The 7,053-nt window shown below is 43.7% G+C and overlaps 1 pseudogene; it reads left to right on the forward strand.

Annotated features, from left to right (window-relative positions):
* LOC110291910 overlaps positions 1-5,416 on the forward strand; it is an 8,967-nt pseudogene extending 3,551 nt beyond the window's left edge.
* The last annotated feature ends 1,637 nt before the right edge of the window (positions 5,417-7,053 follow it).

Here is a 7,053-nt window from a genome sequence, read left to right on the forward strand (position 1 = left end):
ATAAGATCCAGGGGAGCTGTTTGTGTTTTTCCACAGAATGAAGACAACCCATTTTGGATACCAGAAAGACTCACCCGAAAAATCCAGACTGACCAAGGGAATACTGATGTCCCTCGTCTTGGTGATGTCAGGGCGACAATAACAAAGGGAGAGCAATGTTGGGGGATAATGTCGACATTTCCACTCCCAATGCCGGTGATGTATAATGCTCAAGTATTCCCCCACTTTTTTACCACTAACAAGGAACTGGGTTTGGCCTATCTACCAATAGACACTTATATTGCACAAGTGACGGAGGAGAACAGGACCATATTTCTGGAGGGTAGTCTTTGTTTTAGGGTAACCAATGATAGTTCCTTGGAACACCCATGCCTTCTGTTACTTAGTTACTCCTATTCTGGATTGGAGACGACTGTTAAGATCGATGATGGGTATAAGGCCAATGCCACAGTCTTATACGGCTGGTGGCCTCATGTCCACTCAATAGATGATGATCGTTCCAATCCTCCTAGACAACCTCAATTGGCCCCCTTCTGTACAGGTATCCCGGCTGAAGGCACCCTTTTCCCTTGGACCGGCTGTCAAGCCCAGAGATCAGGTTGGGCTAAAAGAGGGATTTTTTTTTTCATTCTCCCCCCTTGAGGGTTATGGAAACTTTACCACTATGGACCCATGGAGATATGATACCAATCCCTTTGATTTATGGCTGCTTTGTGGTCATAATGGTAGTTTTACTGACCTATGCTTTATGTTGGGATGCTAGTCAATTTCACACAGCCGTGGCGGCTCATATGCCCTGCTTTGTGCCGGTTCCTGTTGATAAGCCGGGAACCTTGGCCTTGTTCAGACAAAAAAGGGATTTTGGGATATNGGCCATTATTGTTAGCATTGTCGCTACAGTGGCTGTTTCTGCCTCCCTTACGGCCTCAGCCTTGGCTCTGTCTGGATAGGTCCAGACGACTGACACCGTTAACACATTGTCAGCCTCGGTGACCACAACCATGGGTAAACAGGCCTCAGCTAATGTCAAGATACAGGGAGATCTCATGCTGGTTAATCAACGCATAGATCTTGTCCAGGAACAACTAGATGTATTATGGCAAATAGCTCAGCTGGGATGTGAACAAAAGTTTCTGGGATTATGCGTTACTTCCATTCAGTATGAGAAATTTACTAGGGCAGCTAATTTGTCAAAAAGTCTTTCTCAGTATATGTTACAGAATTTTACAGCTGAATTTGAACAGACCCTTCGGGAATTGAGACTTGCCATCATTCAGGTCAACTCCACGCGCTTGTACCTGTCCCTGACCAAAGGATTACCCAATTGGATCTCCTCAGCATTTTCCTTCTTTAAAGAATGGGTGGGGGTGGGATTATTTGGAGCTACACTTTGCTGTGGATTAGTGTTGCTTCTCTGGTTGGTCTGTAAGCTTAAGGCCCAAACTAAGAGAGACAAGGTGGTTATTGCCCAGGCGCTTGCAGCACTAGAACATGGTGCTTCCCCTGATATATGGTTATCTATGCTTAAGCAAAAGGTCGCTGGCCACTCAGCTCTTGCACCCCANGAGGCTAGTCTCATTGCACGGGATAGAGTGAGTGTGCTTCAGCAGCCCGAGAGAGTTGCACGGCTAAGCACTGCAGTAGAAGGGCTCTGCGGCATATATGACCCTATTCTAGGGAGACATGTCATCTTCATCAAGAAGGTTGAGTGTCCAAGTGTCCTTCCCCCAGGAAAAATGACACGGGACCAGACCAGGACCCCTCCAGGTGATGAGCCTGGGAGGAGGTTTTGTGTACGGCTCCTTTACCTGCACACTGGGGATTTGACCTCTATCTCCACTCTCATTAGAATGGGTGGCCTATTGCTCTTAAATAAAAGAAAAGGGGGAGATGTGAGGAGCCGCCCTCACATTCGCCATTACAAGATGGCACCGACATCCTGTGTTCTAAGTAGTAAACAAATAATCTGCGCATGTGCCGGGGTAGTTTTCCACTCCATGTGCTCTGCCTTCCCTGTGACAACAACTAGGTCAATGGGCTGCAGCCAATCAGGGAGCAACACGTCTGAGGTGGAGGACAATCCTCCATAAAAGGGACGGGGTTTTGCCATTCACCTCTCTTCTCCTCTGCCTCCTGAAGAAGTAAGCAATAAAGCTTTTGCCGCAGAAGATTCCTGTTGTCCTGAGCGTGTTCTTGCCTGTGGGGACAAAAGCTCGGGATATTTAGACTCATCTGCCTGTATTAAACAGAGCCTCCTCCACAAGAATCATAAACCAGGACCAAGAACAGCGCCAGCTCTTTCCCTCATTATAAAGACTGGCTTCCTAGGGATAACCTTAGTCTATAGTCATGTTTGCATCTCCTCCCTGCTCAGGAAGCACCCAGATAAATCAGATGGGACCGCTGATGTCTCCATGTGGGTTTCACCACCACCTTCCTAGGCAGAAGACCAGGTTGTGGGAACAGACCTGCTGCTGAATTCTTATGCCATGCCTGCTGGGTATAGATCAGTTTCTTCCAGAAAGTTTCAGTGTTCTCAACTATGGAATGAGGATAGTAATGCTTACCCGGAAGGCTGGCCAGGATGTTTAGACAAAGCTCCTCACATCACTCTTGAGGCACAGGGCAGGGTCAAAAATTGCTAGCTCGTTCTGGAAAGGAGTCCTGAGAATTGAAATCTCTGTAGCAATGCTATGCTTGAGATCCAAATGGCCTTCGTGGAGTTCTGGCAGTGGAAAAAAGACTGCTCTCCCAGGAGAAAGACAACTTTCCTCTTCTGATAACAGACACACAGCCGAAGCTACATATATATGTTTCCTGGTTCGTGGGGGTGGTGAGTGTGTATCTGTGTGTCCACATGGGAGGGGGATGTCTCTGTGTGTATGTGTATGTGTGGTGTGTGTATGCCTGTGGGGGTCTGTGTGTGTGGTGTGTGTGTCTGTATATGTGTTTATGTATGTATGTATGTATGTATGTCTATGCTTATGTGTGTATCTAGGTGTATATGTGTCTATGTGTGTGCATATGTGTGTGTGGATGTGTGGATATGTGTGTGTGTGTGTGTGCATGTGTGTATTTCGTATAAAGTGTAACACTGCTATAGCTAAGATAGAGATAAATTATTTTTTACTCCATGGTTTTGACCAAAACTAATTTTTTATTTTTTCCATTTCCATGTTTATTACATTTTTCCTTAAGGTGGGTAAGTGTTCAGACCCTCAGCCAAACCTTATGTCTGAAGGCTCACATAGCACTCTCTTATCTCTAGTCAACAACCACACTCCTTTGCTCTAAAACCTGTAATTGCCCAGGCTCCAGGACCTTCCATTGGATACACTTTCTTATATAACTATTTGCCTACTGAATCTGTGATTGCCAATATAATACACAGAAGGTAAGTTCTTTCCTTCAGGATTACAGGGGTGGGAGTAAAATCTACTGAGTATTTTTAAATACAAATTTAAGAATCAAGACCTAGTGTAATTTAGACTCATAGATTAAGTAAGGGAAGAGCATCTCATATAGAGACCCAAGATCCAAGGCTGTGCTCATCCATCCCTAGAATCTTCCAGTTTCCTTTTAGTCCAGTTGCCTCCCACTGTATCTGCACTACAGCCAAGAAATAAAGGAAGAGAACAAAGTGGAAAAGGTACCTCCCCTTAAGGACTCACAGAAGTCTCCCAAAATACGTTTTCTCCATATTTGTAACTCACTAGCAGCCAGATCCAAAGATGCTAGTTGGTCAGGGAGGGTATTGGGTATCCAGTTAGAAATACTACTAGTTTGAAGGAAGGGGAGAGCAGCATTGATGGGAAGTAACAGCTCTAGCCATGTCACTAATGGGGAGGTTTGCAACCAACACAAATATCTAAGCCAATAACCCATGTAAACTGAAAACCACTGAAGCTGCAAATAGCAAGCCACCCTTTTCAAACAAATCCATAAAGAGAATAAACATCAGCCCAGATGCATATATAAATGACAAAGAGCTTCAGCTAAATCAGGAGATTATAGCCATCTAAGAAAGCACTAAATGTATTATTCTACAAAATCAACAATTTTTAAAGCTGGTAGGAATCTTCAACATGATTTATTATGAGTTCCTGTTATTCCAAGATTTCCCTGTGCAGTCACCTTCAATAAAACTATTGCTTCTCTGCCCAAATGCTTTAAAGGTATGGTGTCTGTGCTTTGAGGATTTGGAGCTGATGGGGCCTGTGGAACATAAGAGTGTCCAAGGTTCAGTGCCTGCTTTCAGGAAACAAAGCCATGAGCAAGTCCAAGGTTCAAAAGCCCCATTTCCAGAGCATTTTAAAGTCAAGTTGTGGACAAGGGTATAGCAATGTCATTGATTCAGGCTTAGATGTGTCCAAGAGGACATGTTCTTCCTGCAATGAATATTAGTTCAACCAATATGCAGGTGTATAGTATATTAGTTTCCAAAGATCTCAGAACATGCAATGTCCCAGATGCCTGAACCGGGAAAAGGGTAGCTCCAGATAAGACTGATTAAAAGAATTCCTGTGACAGACATTCGGATGATGGGAGTGAGCATCCGTCAGTGAATATTTGAGGGAGAAGGTCAAGAGTATATATATTTAATCAGCTTCACGGAGTTGCATTTGAAATAGTGAACTATGAAAAGTCAAGATAAAAGAAGCTAGGAAAGTATGTTGCTTGTACAGAATAAAGACAGAAATGCAGAAAGGGAGGCAATGAAGAATGGCTTTATAAATGACTAAATAAGGAAACAAAATGAGGAGAGAAAGGGGAAGAATAGAAAAAGGTAAACAAGAGGAAATACAAGAGTTTGGAATATGGGGTCTATGTGTGTCAGCTTTTCATTACTGTATCAAAATACCTGAGACAATCAACTTTTTTAAGTATATGATGAGCAGAGATATAAAAAGTGATAACTACCTGCTTAGTGTGTTTAAAATTGCAGGTTCAGTTAACAGTACTGCAATAATTAAGAAAGAGTGAACTTTTTCTTGGTGATTAACACTTTAGAGGCTCTATTCCATAGTCTGTTGGCCCTATTGCTTTTGAGCCTGCGGTAAGGCAGTACACTACAGCAGTGGTGTCTGAACAGAGCAAGTTTTTCAGCTTGTAACAACTTGGAAGCCAGAGAGAGGATGTAATAGAGCCATTTATTTCCTCCCTTCCAGGACATGCCCACAATGACCTAATGTCCACAATGACCTAAGACTTCTCTGTAGGTCCCACCTCCTAAAGCTCCCACCACCTCTCAAAACCACCACACTGGAGATCAGAATTTTAACACATTGAGAACTTTCGAGAACACTCAAGATCCAAAATCTACAGCAAAAATCTGTGGGAACAGTCTCTTTAAACCTTCCCTTCAGTTGGAGCCAAAGACAATATCCCTGAAATCCTACAACTGAAGCTAGAATAGAGATGATTTCCCTTCATTCTCTGAGTTCTCTGAGTTCTAACGATGTGGCTCTGGAATGGCTAATACACTACCTACCCATGAGCCAATTAAGCTAGATAGCAAACACATAAAAGTAGAGACAAAAGCTAATAAAGCCCATAGTAGAAAACGATACCAACATTAGTGAAAGTATGGATTCCAATTGGAGCCCGCTTTGTGGGGCAAGGTTCTCCCTGAGGACTTCCTGCAAGATATTCCCTGAGAGCCAGGCTAGACTGGTCTCTTCATCTACATGAGAAGCCAGTGCTATTAAAGAATGCTTCTGAATTTTAAAGGAGATGTTTAAGACAAGGAATTACACATACACACTCCTTCTTCTTCTTCTTCTTCTTCTTCGTCTTCGTCTTCGTCTTCGTCTTCGTCTTCGTCTTCTTTTTTCGTTTTTCGAGACAGAGTTTCTCTGTGTAGTCCTAGCTGTCCTGGAACTCACTCTGTAGACCAGGCTGGCCTCAAACTCAGAAATTCACCTGCCTCTACCTCCCAAGTGCTAGGATTAAAGACGTGTGCCACCATGCCCAGCCATACACACCCTTCTAAGACAGTACAAGAATAAACAACAGTCACCAGCAGAAGACATCAGTACCCAAAAAAATAGGATGCCATCAAGGCAGCTGGTAGTGGAGATGATGCCTGCGTGACGGCAGAAGATGACAGTAGAGTATCAAGACTAGAAGCAAGACAAGATGTGATGAAAGATGACACCTCAGGGGAATGTTGTTTGAACAGCTAATATGACTCAACCAGAATAAAACCCCTGCAACATTGAAGCATTCCCCGAAAATGTCCCCATCACCCCAAAAAATGTTGAGGAAGAAAACTCAGCAAAACTGGGATTTCTACACAAAAACCATGTATGGCAGATATTAAAAGTTACTCTTCTGATTGAAAGAGTCGTGATATACAAATAACACAGATGTGCAAATGGTGTTCCAAGATTTAGACAAAATGAGAAAGGCGAAGACTTTGACCAGGTCACTAGGAAGTGTAGCTGCTTTTGCTGGTAACCTTCAAGATTGTCACTGGAGAAAGAACAGGGCAGGTACTATTTAAGGGAGTTAAGAGATGAGTTGATGTTGAAGAGGTGTCGGCAACAAGATCTGGGTGTGCTCTCTAAAGAATCTCCATTAAGAGTTGAAGGAGCTAGAATTGGTAGAATGAGTAAATGAAAGAGATTGCCATCAGCACAGAGAATGCACCAGGGTTTAGCAGTGACATGCAATGATCCAATAGAGAGGGTTAGGTTCAGTCTCTTCAGTCAGGTCCAAAATTTAGTCCTGACTCTGTCCTCTAGGAACTGGATCCCCAAGCCTCCAGATGTCATAAGTACATGAGATTGCTTCTGTTGAGATTAGAAGCAATGGTCTTCATGGCCATAAAGGCATGGGCATGGGAAAGGAGAGGATAGGAATAGAAATGAGAGATGCACAGCACACAGTAGGCTCCTTAACCTGGGTGTCAAGGGGAAAGGGGGGAAGACTGAAAACAGTGTATCTTAGGACAAGGGACCTTGACACTGCTTTGCATCGTGCACCCTGGGCAACAGAACAGATGGAGTTTGGATGTCCCTGGCTTTCTCTGCTGACTGAGCAAGTCCCCCA

This window comes from Mus caroli, chromosome 3, assembly GCF_900094665.2.
Source record: "Mus caroli chromosome 3, CAROLI_EIJ_v1.1, whole genome shotgun sequence".
NCBI classification, from domain to species: domain Eukaryota; kingdom Metazoa; phylum Chordata; class Mammalia; order Rodentia; family Muridae; genus Mus; species Mus caroli.